Raw genomic sequence first — 16,176 nt, forward strand, 5'->3', positions numbered from 1 at the left:
AGCAGTAAAAAAGAGGTTTACTTGGCTACGAAAACTTTTTTTACAATTAGGAAGAAACTACAACTTCTTAATGGATGCAGGCAAGGACCTGGGGGTTCTTGGGGTGAGGAGGTGGAGGTGTCTGAGGAAAAGATAACGCTATGAAAGGGAAAATAAAATAATAAAGAATACTATTGAATTGGCTACAGAAGGAAAGCTTGTGGGAAGCTTTTGCTGCCGCAGAGTAGAGAAACTGATACAATTTCAAGGCACCTGAGGGAAAGTTTGGTCAATAACAACGAACCCAGCATTTCTTAATATTTAAACTTTCACGGTGAAATAGAGAATTTATCTAGCAGGTTTCCAGCATTTAAAACTCTTCGCAGACGTTGCTTGAGCAACTTGGGTAACCCTATAAAGTCGTTCAAAGTTATTATTACGATACTGTGCAATGACAGAGCGGGGGAGGGGGGGAAAGTGGGGACGAGAGGTGCAATGTGCAGCCGGAACTCCCCGCCGAGGATCATCACCGCTCTCGGATTAGTCCCTTTTTTGGCAGAAAAAGCGCAAGAAGAGATCGAGCTGCAGGTCCAACAGCACTCGCGGCGCAAAACCGAGGGAGGGAAGGTAGCCACCTCACATTCAGAAAGTTAGAATTAGCGCGGGAAAAAAGTGAGAGCCAGTTTGGTCTAGTGGTTAAGACACCAAAAAAACAACAACCACGAGTTCTAGTGTTTGCCTCAAGGCACGAAGCCAGCTTGGGCCAGACACCCTCGCTCTGCCTTAGGAAGCTCGGGCAATCGCAACCTAGTTCTGAAATCTTGCCAAGAAAACTGCAAGGACTTGTCCTGGCAGTCTCCCGGAGTCAAAAAGCTGACTGAAAAACACACACAAACCATAGAAGAAGAAGAAGAAGAAGAAGAAGAAGAAGAAGAAGAAGAAGAAGAAGAAGAAGAAGAAGAAGAAGAAGAAGAAGAAGAAGAAGAAGAAGAAGAAGAAGAAGAAGAAGAAGAAGAAGAAGAAGAAGAAGAAGAAGAAGAAGAAGAAGAAGAAGAAGGAGGAGGAGGAGGAGGAGGAGGAGGAGGAGGAGGAGGAAGAAGAAAAAGTAGTAGTAGTAGTAGTAGTGTAGGTAAGCGAAGAAGAAGAAGAAGAAGAAGAAGAAGAAGAAGAAGAAGAAGAAGAAGAAGAAGAAGAAGAAGAAGAAGAAGAAGAAGAAGAAGAAGAAGAAGAAGAAGAAGTAGTGTAGGTAAGCGTAGAAGAGGAACCGGCATTGCCATGCCAAGCAGAGCGAAAGCGAAAGGGTCTGTCGCTCCCACGTCGAACCACCCCAGGTCCTTCGAGAAACCTTCAGCCCCCAGATTGCCGGGTTCTTGACAAAACGACGTTGGCCAAGCTCAAAGCAGCCACCAGCTTTACCTCATCCTAGGAGCAGTTCGGCAGGAACTTGGACCGGCGACCAAGGACCGGGTTCTCACACGCCCGCCCTAGTGGGCGCCCTGTGAAGGAAACGCAGGGAGAGCGCGGCGGAGGCTCCCTCCCAGCCACCTCCCCCCCTCCGAGCAGGAGGAGGTTTATGTTGCGGAGCGCTCGCCTCCCGCGGCGAAATGTGACGGGCTGGAACTCCCCAGGTTGCCAGCCTGCCTGTTTCGGCGCGCGGCTGCCGGAGCCCCGCCTCACGAACTTCTTGACTTACCCGCTAGCGAGGCAGCCCCGGCCTTTTCCTTTTCCCCGAGGTGGCGATGGGAAAGCTGTGCGAGCTGCTTTTCGGGAGTCTCCGGCCCGCTTGCCAGGAGCGCTGGGTTCTCCGCGCAGGAAAGTTCGCCGAATCGCACCTGGTCTTCTTCCCAGGCCTGACACCTTCCCCCCCCCCACCTTTTAAAAAAAGACTGGCAGAAATAGCCTGCAATACTAGGGTTTCGAAGTTTGCAGCCTGGAGACAAAACAATAAAGTTGTGTAGGGCACAATTTGCTTTCCCTGCCTGATCAGTTTAAAGGATCTAGGAGTAATACAAGACCAGCTTTGGGTGCCTCCGCTACATTCAGGCCTAGAGATTAACATTGCAGATGGATTCGTGTTGAATGAGCTGGAGGAGTCTGTTTTAGGAAAGACTATAGTCCTTTGCATTGACAAAAGGAGGAGGAATAGGGCAGTAAAATGTCTGCTAACCCACAGTTATATTAGCTGTTGAGTAGATCTACTATTCTAACCCCCCCCCCAAAAAAAAAATCCCTTCCACTGCTTGCCCAGGGATCTGGATTAATATGTGGGTGGACCTGTAGCCTCACAGTCCTGAAGCACTTATAAGATGCGCACAGCCAGGTTACTTTTGTACCTTTGCTCCATTACCTGTTTGCTGGGGGCCCTGTGCAGCTGCAGGACCACTGGCCCTGTTTTCTGCCCATGTATTCAGATATGGTGCTAGACATAAGATGGACCTCTAGTAGTATGAGAAGCAAGAATCTGGAGTCAGGTTGAGAGTCTGGTCTGGTTGCAGAAGAAGTGAGAACATGGAAAGCAGGAGATTTAAGGGTGGCTTTTTTTACTTTGTTGTTGATGTAGTTAGAAATCTGCCAATTAGAAATCTGCCAGTTAGTGCACAATGATTACAGTTAGTTTTTCAAACATGTTTGCATAATCAGAATGGCTAAACTCAAACAGAGAAGGAAACCATCAGGTGATATGTTTGATTTATACTATGTTGCATGAATCCATATACACAACACTGAGATATGGTTTATACAGTAGATTCAGTTCAGTTCAATTCAAATCAACCATGGCATAGTACAAAATGAGAATCAAAAAATTAACTGCCAACATCAGATTAGATTTCTTCCTCTCTATCTTGCTTAACATCCATATTGATGGAGGACTGAAGCAAACCTAAAGCCTTGTTCACAATCTGCTGAATTTTAATTATAATAAAGATACTGGGTTTTTTTGTTTTGGAATTATTCATCATTCAGTAAAGCTTGATGTTTCTTTCTATGCATAAAGCCAAAGATAGAAAATTTAAATGTAATTATTATTTTTTTTTAAGATAGAGTAATTCTTAAAAAAGGAAAAAAGAAATGGACATCCACAGCAACATTAAATCCTGCTAAAGTATTTGATATGGTTGCCTCAAACTTTATATTGATATCTTGCTTCTGTATCAGTTAGCTAGAAGGATACATAAGTGATTGATACTGCAGCTTCTCCCCAGTTTCCTATTTCAAGTGTGACCTTTTTGTGCAAGTCTGTCTAGGATTACAAAGCTTTACAGCAGTTTCCCCATACATGTTTACTCTTATTTTGAAGTGAACATGATTGTACAATTATTATCATAAAATTATAATGTACGTTATAATTTATAATGTATATTATAATGTATATCTTCTGACTTTTGTAAATGTTTTTACTTGCTACTTGCCAAGTACAGCCTGTTTCAGCTAACTCCTTGTTTACTTTACTTTCATGACTAAGGTCAATCAGCTATCAAACATATAATAGAACAGTAACAATAGTTATTTTCCAGTCATATGAGATCAATTAATCTAGTAGGCATTTGACTAGAGTTCCCAAACTGGATGGGCGGGGGGGGGGGAAGTCTTCTGAGAGACAGGAAATGGTATGAGGATATTTTTTTAGAAAAAATAGTGCAAAAACTATATTAATTTTCAAATGAAGGTCTACTGTACAGGTGAGATTAGAGAGTATGGCAGGAAGATCAAGGCTGGCCAAGTTTTGGGAAAATCAGTGGCAAATTGCTGGAAGATGCCTTTTAGATATACCCAAAATTCTATTTGGGTAGAGAAGCATGAGTATTTCTTTAAAAAATATCAAAAATTTAGATCTGATTGAAAGCAACTCTTTTTCAGAGTTTCAGATGAGAAATTGAAAATTTCTGGACACAGAACAGGTACGCTTCCAGTCAGCTGCCTGCTCTTCCGCATACACTGTCTGCTGGCCCAATTTATCAACAGTTTCATACAGAAGAATAAAAGAGAAACTGTTCATTGAAAAATGCAAGTGGATTTACATCTTATTTTGTTGTTTGTTATTAATTTTGATTCACAATTTTGAGTAGAGTTTCTTTTTACTTCTATGAAATATATTCAGAAAAATAACATTGAGGTAGAAAAACGTTAAACTCTGTCGTGGAGGCCACTTTGCTTGGAAAATAATACGAAGTGTGTTATTTGGCACTAAAAGACTATATATATGACATCGCTGAACTGGAAACACTAGGAACTGAAAACTGCAGACACAGGTGGTACTCTTAAAAGCCAAAACACAGGAAATTCTAGAACAGAGGTATTAAATGAGGCTGGAGACTTACATGATCCCACCAAACCTTGGGGATAGCCTCAGATATCTCCAATTGTCACCAAACTGTAACTTTTAACAGGACAGAAAATAATATTATCTGTATCTCATTTTTTTAAAAAATATGAATTGAATTTAAATTGCATGTAATTAATAAGCAATTCTATAGAAAGTATAGACAGAATTGCAAATTTATAGAATTTTATGATGTGTGATGCATATATCACCACCATGCTGTCAGAGGAAGCAGCGGTTAAGTTATGCAGAGTTCAAAATGTAGAAATATAAGTAATATTAAAAGAAATTAAAGATATGAGATAAAAAAAGGAAAGGAAACAGAAATGTACTAGTATAGATAGCAAATTTCAGTGTGACACTTTTCAATGTTCTCCATATGTTGCTTCGTTGAATGCTTTTTCTCTCTCAGTATGCCTCAAATCACTCCATATACAATCATGTGAAAAAGTACACTAAGTACTCTCCATGTAATTCCCCCCCTCTTTTAACACACATGGACATACCAATATTTTACCTCTATTCAAATACTATATAAATCAGACATGTCAAACACAAGGCCCGGGGGCCGGATCTGGCCCATGAAGTGGTTTCATGTGGCCCATGAAGCCATCCTGGAAAAAGTGAGGGAACGGCCCCCACTGCCTTGGCCCTGGCCCAGAGACCCTCCTTCTGCCAGAGACCCTCAGATTTGTCCCACTCCTGCCCAGGCCCCCATAGGCACCCTTGATGCGAACGATGTAGAGCTGGCCACGCCCACCCAGTAGGCCATACGCACTCTAGCCACGCCCACCCGGCCCCCTGAGGGCAACCGCAATGCTGATGCGGCCCTCAATGAAATTGAGTTTGACACCCCTGATATAAATGAAAAAGTGATGTAACTGAACAAAAATAAACCTATGAAAAATTACTTTGCAATCAGTTAATCAAGAAAAAATAACAGACATGTCATTTTAGAAAACTTAAGTATTCCCTTGCCTGTAATACTGGGATTGTCTCCTTTCACTGAAATAACCTTAAGTAGATATTTCTTATAATTAGCTACCCGTTTCTGGTGTCTGGGAGAAATTTTCACATTTTTTTTTCATTTGTGCAATGTTTGAGGAGTTTCTTGCACGGTTCATTTTATATCATCCCATGAGATTTCCATGGGATTTGGATCCAGGCTTTGATTTGGTCCTGCCTGCCTGCCTGCAAAATGTAAATGGTGAATATAATGTAATGCAGACATGTCAAACACAAGGCCCGGGGGCCAGATCCGGCCCGCGAAGTGGTTTCATGCGGCCCGCGAAGCCATCCTGGAAACAGTGAGGGAACGGCCCCCACTGCCTTGGCCCTGGCCCAGAGACCGTCCTCCTGCCAGAGACCCTCAGATCTGTCCCACTCCTGCCCAGGCCCCCATAGGCACCCTTGATGTGAACGATGTAGAGCTGGCCACGCCCACCCAGTAGGCCATACGCACTCTAGCCACACCCACCCAGTAGGCCACGCCTACCCAGTAGGCCACACCCACCCTGGCCATACCCACCCAGCCCCCTGAGGGCAACCGCAATGCTGATGCGGCCCTCAGTGAAATTGAGTTTGACACCCCTGATGTAATGTAATGTAATACAATATTAGAATAGAATAGAATGTTGTATCTTATGATTTATAATTATTGTATTTTATGATTATGATCATGATTTATCACTTGTCGCTTGTATGTATCCTGAGAGCTTATGCACTAGAGACAAATTCCTTGTGTACCCAATCACACTTGTCCAATAAAGAATTCTTTTCTTTTCTGTTCTGTTTTATAGATCACTTTTATCTATCAATATTGTTGGCATGAAGATCAAATTTCTGAAGTATGTTGAAAAAGTCAAAACATTAAATGGAATGTACTTACTTTTCCAATGATTGTATATTCTTTTGAAAATAGTGACTAGATTAGAAATCCTAATTTGCAGAGAATAGCATGGGCATACCTTGGTTCAGTTTTGATACATTGTACTAAAATTGACTGGTACTGACTTTACTATTAGCAGAAAATGCCGCATGTGCCATAGGTATGACTAAAGCTAGTAGTAAAGTCTATAACTTCTGTATCTTAACTCATTAAGCAAAACTTTATGGGATTTTATTAGAATAAAGTTAAGAGCCACAAGAATGGAATTGCCTTGTTTCTGTAGAAATAAGTGTGAAATAAGCCTAGTGAAATACGATGAAAGCTTAGGTGCTTGTCAACATCATTAGCTTTACCTCTCCATTAACCCAAGGATTTATGAATGCTGCTGAATCTGAAACTTTCATCCCTACAGTATGATATGAAAAGGCTTCTACTTACTGCCCTGGACACTTAAATAATTTTCATTCAGCATTTATATTCTGTTAAAGCTTTACCAAAATTGGTTTGCATATTGCAAACCAATGCTTCATGCTTCCATGGGTTGTTTCTATTTAGCTTGTTTCCAATTGTTCTACACTTCATAAGTAGTAAATGAATAGGAATTACTTTTCCCAGTAGCAGTGAAAGAATGAACATTGAAATAAAATGTACATTTTATGCTATTTATAGAAAATTCTCATTTGAGTTTCCTTTTATATTCCTCAGAATATTTAAGTTGTGATCACAGAAGAAAAATATATGTGCCTTTTGGGTTTAATTCTTTAATAATATATGTCTCATCTGGTGAAAACTGAGTGTTCCAAACAGATCAAGAGCTTTTTGCATTCTAGGCATCATATTTCTAGAAAGATATTGATAGGTTAGAACAGGTTCAGAGGAAGGTGACAAAAATAATACAGGGGTTTGATGACAAGCCCTATGGGGACAAGCTGAAGGAATCTGGGAAGTTTGGTCTCAGGAAAAAAAGAGTGAAGAGAAAAATGATAATAGGGTTCAGATACCCTACAAGATTTCCTTAAGTAATATGGTTTGGAATTATATTCTATTGCTATATAAACTAAGATGAGAAATGATGAGTAGAAATTGCAACTTCTTTGATTTTATTTAAATGCAGGGATAAACTTTCTGATGCTAAAACCTGTACAACACTTGTTTATTTATTTATTTTAATTTTATTTATTTTAATTCCATTTATATCCCGCCCTTCTCTGAAGACTCAGGGCGGCTTACAATCTTAGCAGTAGCCTTCATTCTATGTATATGCCTGCTTATTAGGGCTTTCACACACACACCCAAGCGGCATTATTACAAAGTCAGCTTATTGCCCCCAACAATCTGGGTCCTCATTTTACCTACCTCGGAAGGATGGAAGGCTGAGTCAACCTTGAGCCTGGTGGGACTCGAACCTGCAATAATTGCAGGCAGCTGGTGTTACTTAAGGAGGCATTAGCCCACTGCTCCACCAAGGCTCTGGAAGTTTTGAAGAAGAATCCGAACAGCCACTTTCTGAGCATGGTTTCATTGGTTTGCTTGCACATTACCGAGTGTTGGAGTAGATATGCTCCATGTTCCCTTCCAAGTGCATCTTCATCCCAACTAAAGAAGGAAAGAGAATCTGCTTATATTTTTAAAAAAAGATGAAGAATATTTTCCACATAAAATGCATGTTGCTTACATTTTCTTGCTATTTGGTAGTATAATGTAGGTATCTGGCTACCTAATGGGCACAAACTTAGTCCTAAAGCTAAGCATTTTCTGCAGCTAGAAAAATCAGATTTTTTCCTCTTAATCCAGCTATTACCAATCTGCATTATGAGATATAGCATTCTTATGAAATATTTGCCTGGAGGCTGACCTGTTTTTTATTGAATCATATGAAATGTAGTTGTGCCAGTTTAAAGAAGAACAATGCTTTCACCATTGCTTTTGGAATACAGCACCATGGATGCAGGAAGGCTGTGATGCAATCACATAGCAAACAACAAAGTACTAATTGATTTATTATGGGGTGAATGTCCAGGGCCCATAATCCTGAAAAAAAGTTATGGCATTTAGATTTGCTGGTTTTTAAGGTTTCACAGAGCAATCCTGCCTTAGCAGTATGGAGGAGCATGTATGGTATGTTTTAATCTTATTTTGATATATATATTGACCACATTCTCTTATTAATATTATCTGAACTCATTTATGCCAATACTAGCTGTCCACTGACAAATAGGAACTATGTTCTTGCAAAAGTATCTTGCGCATATATTTGCATCTTACAATAAGAAAACTTACTGGTTTAAATAAAATAGAATGCACCAAATCTAAGGGTTTATAACTAACTATCATCCCAATATATAAATGACTGTTGTTTTTCTGGGCATTAGTTTAAAGCCAGAACAAGACAACAGATTTGCTTTGACAGAGTTCTCTCAGCAAAAGCAATATGATTCTCTTCATCAAAGTGTGCAATCTGTCTTGATTAATACTGAACGCTAGAAAAAGATAGCAGTTTAAAAAATCAGAGAAAGAAAGCAGTGTGTGATTTCTTAAGAAGAAATGTCATTTACTCCACTAATCAATCAAACCTGGAGTTCTCGCTGGAAACAACACTCAGCTTTCTGACCTGTATTGACCCATTTGACACCACACTTTCCTTGTTCTCTACTGTATCAATTGCTCCCTGCTTTTAATTCAATTGCTCTGTTGGACGTGTTCCTATGAATTCTTCCAACTATGGTTTTCAAAAGATGTTGCTTCAGACCATAGTCAAGAATTCTCTGATGAACCCCCTTGCCTTTGTCTGCTTTACCAGCCTCAGCCTAGCTGCAGTCTCTGTTTATATACTGAACTGATCACAACTAAGCTCTTAAATCAATTAGAACCAGGGTGTTAATTTGCTCCTGCCTACTCACAGCTCAATATTGTTTAGGTTGGCATGGACCTTAATTAACAACTACAGTTTGTTTGTAGAGTTTGAAAAACTGCTTGAAAGAGAATTGAAAATTACAGAACAGATCTGCTGTCAGCCAAATATAGACCTATTTTTCTACTAGCCTCCAGGGAAGCTAAGATGATTTTAAAAATGGAGCAAACGTATCCTTCCTTTAGCTGCAGACAGGTTTTGTGGAGGCTTAGAAATGGAAACAGTATGTGACGGTATCTCTAATCCTAAGAAAAACTTTGTCACTATGAAGTGCTACAACATAGATTTTCAACAATATTATGTAAAATATATACACAGATCTTTTAATCTGACTTTCTGGATGCAGAATGCACCTTTCCTATTCTTCAATGTACATTTTATTGCTGTACAGCTCATGTAAACACATTTTAACCCAGATACGTATCACACTTTTTTTAATAACTATTCTGTAAAATGCATCCAGAGTTAAAATAAATCCATACATTTGTGACAGATAATTCTAAACCCCTTGACTCTGTAGATTGCAACCAATTATGGATGGCCCTCATAAACACCCTATATCCTTATTGAAGAATTTACATAGTGGTTAGGGAACATAAATTAAAATGATGTAAATAGCTAAACGGTTTGATGTTGGGAAAGTCTACATACTATCTCTTTTTTAATGTATTTTAATAATGTATTATGAGCAATGCTGGATGAGAAGAAATAAAAAATTGAATTAAAATTTCTGGGAAAAACATAAAGAACTGCAAATATGTTGCCAAGACTAACGGTATATTTCAAAGGAAACCTTAAGGAATCATTTACTGTAGATGGAAGGATGGAAGGAAGGAAGGGTGCTGCTCAATGTATATAAAAATGATTATGTCACAAGAAGACAAGGTGGCTAGATACTATGACTGATGGCATGAGCTCAGACATACAGTTCCTGACAGACAATCCCAGACAATCAGATGATGCCCACAAAAGAATACCTCAAAAACAAGTTGCTCGGTAATATTATTTCACAGTGAAATAAGAGTTTAATCTCTTAAAGAGCTTCTCCAATAGACATTGAGTGGAAATGGTGTTGGGCACCTGGCCTTGTGAGCACTGATCTAAAAGAAATTTAAACAACAATAAGTGATGATACCTGATTTATTCTACCTCTAAGCATGAGGTCACATTCATATATGAGCAGTTTTGATAACATTATTCCAGTAGTCCATACTACACACTGAAAGCTGAGCTAACGGAATGGGGCAGTGCAAATTGAATCAGTCCTGATTTATTTAGATGTTAAATTCCCCTTACTCCGCCTCCATTATTGTTATTTTTTAGCAAAAGAAGCCCAATGTACTCCAAGCTAATGCTTGCTTTTGGATAAGTAAAATTAACAAAATAAATAACTTTGACTTCAGAATCAGTGGGACATATTGATTAAATGCTAGTTCAGATGCTAGTTCAAGCTATGAAGCCCCCCTAAGTGACCCTGGACTCGTTATATAGGCCATCAATCTAATTTTCCTAACAGGATTGTTGTGAAAGTAAACTTGGGAGGTTGGAAGTGTGTGTGTGTTTTCATTCATTCTTGATATAAAGTTTCATTAGACTTACCTGTGTTAAAAATATAGTGGATTCTTGTGGCATTGCTCTTTTTGAGGTTGTTCCCATAAAAATAATCAATATATGAAAAAAGTATAGCATATTGTAGTTTTCAGCTTATATTCAGTCTTAGAGTAGGAAAAAAACTAGTCTTAATTTAATCATCTCTCTTATCAGATAGTAGGCTATGTGCCCTGTTTTTAATTATTCAAAGGTTTTCCAGAGCAGAACAGTAATGGGGGGGGGGGAAACATCCTCTGAAAACATGAAATCAGTCACAAGCTAATCTCTCTGTATTCTCATTGTTTGGAATTCACAAATCCTTTGGAAGTTAAGCAAAATATAAACAGATTAAGTGGAGAATGCACACTATGGTAGAGATAAAGTTAAATTAGTATTATACCAATCTTCCTGCAAGCAGTGTAAAAGTCAGCTATTTATATCCTTTCAGCAAATCTGTGAAAGAATAGTTTGAGAGATACAGTGAGAATATCTCAAGCTTCAAAACTAAGTGAGCACTTAAACCTTAATATTACACAAAATTAAAATTGAAAGTTGTTTCTTCTATCTTTTAAGATATTTTGGTATATTTTTGGTTACCTTCTTTTCTCATTCCTGTTCTTAACATGTAAGTAGCTTGTTTCATCTTCCAATTGTATTGTACAACTTCTTAAAGTGTTTTCATCCTTGAATTATATTGCCCAGTATCTGTAGAACAATTTTTTTAAATATAAAAAGTAGTAAGGAAGCATTTGGTAAGTCAGATGCTTGGCAGTTGGGTACCAGTTGCTTTATTTACATATACACCGAGAAAATTCCAGTGTTAACCTGAGAATCTTGCAGTATACAACAATCTTGCAGCTGTACAAATGATTCCATACTGTCTGGATTTGCTTCTTGAAACTTCAAAACAACCATTTGAATGTTGAGTACAGTTTCTGCAATCTGATCTTGGAAAGGGTACAACCCTTCTGTGGCTTTATGAACTAGATGAGAGACTTCCATAGAAAGCAATAAAAAAGTTAAAGTGGTACTCACATCCATGAAATTGAGGCCAACTCTTTTAAATGCAAATCACAAGGATTTTAATTTTACTGTCAACATTTAGTTTTTTCTCCTCCTCCCTTGCAGATGCCTTGGGACTAGATCATGAATGACATGCATGGCTTAATATTTTCTAGTGTATTATTGGAAAGGTGATCCACAAACATCTTGCCTCAGTTCCCATAAACTATTACCATGATTTAGTGAGGCCTACAATCAGTTGCTTTTTTATATATACATAAACTGCTGGATAAAACTAGAGGCAAAAGAAAAAAAATGGGGTGGGTCTGGACACATGCACAGCAGGGGGAAAAAAGAGGGTTGGGGAAAAAATGACCAGTTCTGATGGATCTACTAATGACTTTTTGAAGAAGTGATGGACCATCTCCCGTCTCAAGGATGCATTTATAATCACATTGATTCACTTACACATCACCTTTTAGGAGACCTTAAACAACCAAGAGGGGCATGGATCTAAAATGCAAGTGGCTGAACTTACTCCATCAAGGATCCTGTTCATTTTCTCAGGACTAACAAGATCAGGGTTCAACTCTTCCATGATAATTGGCTCTACTTCCTAGCTAGACTTGTCTCAATCAGCTCTATAGGGCTTTCATAGATGACATCCTATTTGGAATGGATCTGATTAATTTTTCCTGAGAACAATTATCATAGTGGCCTTATAGGACTTTCTTGCTAGGCTGTTATCAAAAATCTGGCTACCTTAAATTACATTGTTGTCCAGCAATATTCAGAATCGATGGGTGGAGAAATACTCAAGGGTTGATGGGAATATCCAAGGGATCACTGTTGTTGTTAATAATATTATTCATTGTACAGTTAGGTAAAGTAGTATTTATTACATTATTTCCTTTTTACAGTTATATGTAATTATAAGCCACCCAGAGTTACCTTATGATAAAATGGGCGGCCAATACAATTTATAAATAAATACATAATAAATAAATAATAAATGTTTGGAATTGATGGACAACCTGAAACTTCATGAAGGAATTGATGAGCTGAAAAGCTCTGCTTTAAAAGGAGAGGAAAATAGGGCTTCCGGATGGCAAGGCGACGCCGGAGGCAGCCATTTCTTGGCTGTCAGCCTCGCAGCTCCGTAGAGCCACTGAAAACAGCGTTGATCAGCTGTTCGGTGGCTCGGAAGCCCCCACCTCGGGAGAAGAGGAGGGGGTGAGCGTCCAGGTAGGGGTAGAGCTCTCCGGGGCTGCCAGAACTTAGAGTTTTGGCGGCGGAAGGATTGAGCCCTCCCGAAGCCTGGGCATGCTCCGGACTGCGAGGCGCCTCTGCTCCAGGTTTTTTGGAGCAGAACAGGGTGTTTGCAACCATCCCTGCTAGCAAGGAAGAGCTTTTGAGAACGAGGACGCAGGCAGAGCGATGCAGGAGATTTTGGTGAAGATGATGTTTTGATCTTTAACTCAATGGACTTTGCTGAATCTGCATGTGAAAGTGCGTAGTTAACAATAGAGGGTGAAAATGGCGGCTATATCTTCTAAAGTTCCTGCCCTGAGGCAGCAGTCTTCGGTGAAAACTTCATTGTCCTCTGCATCTGAATTTGTATCAGCTTTTACAGCAAAAGATTTGCAGAATCTGTTGCAAGAGACTATGGAAAAGCAAATGCAGCAATTTGTTGAGATAATGGAGAAAAAGTTGGAGGAGAAGTTTACAGAGAAATTAAAAGAAATGAGAGCAGACATCACATCTGCAATAGAAAGCATGGTTAAAAGTATTGAGATTTTGGATGACAGAGTGGAAGATCTTGCTCAAAATGATATTAGATTGGAAGCTAAAATGACAGAAACTGAAAATGTAATAGAGAAAATGAATTATGATTTGATTTCGACACAGTATTCTCAGATGGAGTTTGCTTTAAGAATCAGAGGCCTAATAGAAAATCCTAAGGAAAATTTGGAGAAAATGGTTTCTGAGGCTTTGGAAGGGGTGTTGAAGCGACCAGCAGATGAAATAATGCAAGATATAGATAAAATCTTCCGTGTTAATTTGTGGATCGCAAGACAAAGGAAATTACCCAGATATGTGGTGGTTTATTTTACAAAGAGAATGATTAGAAATGAAGTTATCCAGGCCTCCTACAATATTGATTTTGTAATTGCTGAGCAAAAAGTTCTGATTTTAAAAGAGATCCCTGCAAAGATTTTAAGGAAAAGGAAGGAATTTGCTTTTTTGACACAAGAATTGAGACGACGTGATATTAAGTTTAGATGGCAAATACCAGTGGGCATGGTGGTGACCTATGAAGGTACGAGGTACTGTTTTACCACGGAGATTCAGGCACGTGATTTCTACAGTAATGTTTTAAAAGCAGTCCCCATGCCATCTTTGGAATCTACAAAGAAAAAAGGTGAGAGAGAGTCTCAACGTTCTAGAGAGAACCCGCAAGTTGCTGAAGGGTTAACGCAGGCAGATGTGAAAGATACAGGAGGGGGTCAAATTTCATTATCACTGGAGAAGGCCAGAAATTGGAAGCGGCGTGTTACTTCTGGACGAATGAATCAAGCCTGAAGATTTAGTCACATAACTGTAAGAGACAATAATGTAATAAGGATTATGGGAATTGGAATTGCTAGAAGGACTAAATATTTGGGGATATATTTTTTACCCTTATAAAATAATTATGTAATATTTCGTGTTGCTTTAGTTCTAAGATGATTATGAAAAGTTAATTGGGAAGATTTGTAGTAGTGTTTATTGATATTCTGTAGGTTATGATTTGTTATTTGGATGAAAAATTTTAAGCTTTTAGTTGGATAGAAGAATAGTTTTATAAAATTGATATAAATTGTTTTCTTTGTGATTGAAGTTAATTTGTAATATTTTTATGGGTAATATTGGAATAGGTAATAGAATATAAGAATACAAGAATGATGTGATTATATAAAAATTTCTTAAGTTTGGAAAGTAATCTATGGTATTTTAAGTTGTATAACACATTAGGATAATGTGAATTTAAAGCTTAGTTGGAATGAGGAATAGTTTTAGACAACTGATATAAATTGGTTTATTTGAGATTGTTTTTATTGGGTATCAGATTGGAAGGTATTATTTTGTATTTGAATAATCCTTGACATGATATATATATGTATGTTTGGAATTTACCTATATGAGTTAAAGTTTGATAGTTTGAATAGTTTAGGATTGTTTGCGTAAGTTAGATCATGATTGCTTGTATTTTTATACCCTGTGTTTTGGTATTAGATTGGAAAGTATTATTCTGTATTTGTATAATTATTGATATGATATACCGGTATATATATATGTTTGGAGTTTTCTTATATGAGTTAAAGTTTGGTAGTTTAAATAGTTTAGGATTGTTTGCGTAAGTTAGATTATGATTGTTTGTATTTTTATACCCTGTATTTTGCTCTGGGAAGCGGGGGGGGGAGGGGAAAGGGAGGGAGGGGTTGGGGAGGGCTGGGGAGGGGGAAGATGGTGGGGGGGAAGGGGTTGGGAGGTTTTTTTTTTCTTTTTTTTGGTTTGTTAAACATAAAATGTATTGTAAAACTTTTTAATAAAAAAGGAGAGGAAAATATAAAAATAATTGCCAATCATGATTTGTTCTTGAATAATGGATTGTTGTACTAGCCCAGAAAAAAAAGAGTCAAATTTAAAATGAGGATGTTATGTACAAATCCATGTTTGGTGATATGTCACTCTTCTTGATTTTGTCTGTAATTAAAAAGAAACAAAGTCCATACAGTATCTAGGAAAAAGAAACAGTGTCAGGAAAAGAAACAATGAACTTTTGCTGTAATAACTTGGCTTTTCACACTGCCAGGAAACTCAGTTTTTTTTTTCTTTTCAAGGGTAAAATTATACTGCAAGATAGAAAAGGCTTTGCTGTTACTTGAAAAAAAATATTGACTCTTAGACCTTTGATACAGTTTTTTTTCATTTTTAATTGGTTTATAGTATAAAATTATAGTATAGTATAAAATACAAAAATACAAAAGCAAATAATAGGAAAAATAGGGGAGGGAAAAGGGAAAAGTATAGAGAAGAAGTGAAAAAGAAAGACTGACTTCTGACTTCCTTTGGTGCAGCAGAATAAGAAGAAACATTGAACCTCGACTTTTTACTTTTACGTACTAGTATAAACTAGCAATTTCTATAATAACAGATGTATCTACTCAGTAAAACCCAAAATCAGTGTTTCATTTTTCCCCCACCTCAAGCACAAAGTCAAGAAGCACTTTCTAAGTAGAAACAAAAGTACTTATGATTTTTTTTTTATCCAAGCAATCAATTTACCCATCTCTGCTAACTCTATCAGCTTTTGCAACCATTCGTCCATTGTGGGGATTAAAGCATCCTTCCATTTTTGTGCATAAAATAATCTTGCTGCCATCAACATATATAACATCAAAGTTCCAAATATTTTTTTCCAAATTTTCCATTAAACCGAAG

The 16,176-nt window shown here is 38.0% G+C and overlaps 1 protein-coding gene across 1 annotated transcript in view; it reads right to left on the reverse strand.

Moving 5' to 3' along the window:
• Positions 1-1,581, reverse strand: part of CHST9 (carbohydrate sulfotransferase 9) — a 53,312-nt gene extending 51,731 nt beyond the window's left edge. Inside the window, exon 1 of the mRNA XM_081324234.1 lies at positions 1,396-1,581. The gene's annotated coding sequence lies outside the window, so the exon portion shown is untranslated. The remainder of the gene's footprint in view (positions 1-1,395) is intronic.
• Positions 1,582-16,176: the final 14,595 nt, after the last annotated feature.

Source organism: Vipera berus (genome assembly GCF_964194415.1).
Source record: "Vipera berus genome assembly, chromosome: 3".
In the NCBI taxonomy this organism is placed as follows: domain Eukaryota; kingdom Metazoa; phylum Chordata; class Lepidosauria; order Squamata; family Viperidae; genus Vipera; species Vipera berus.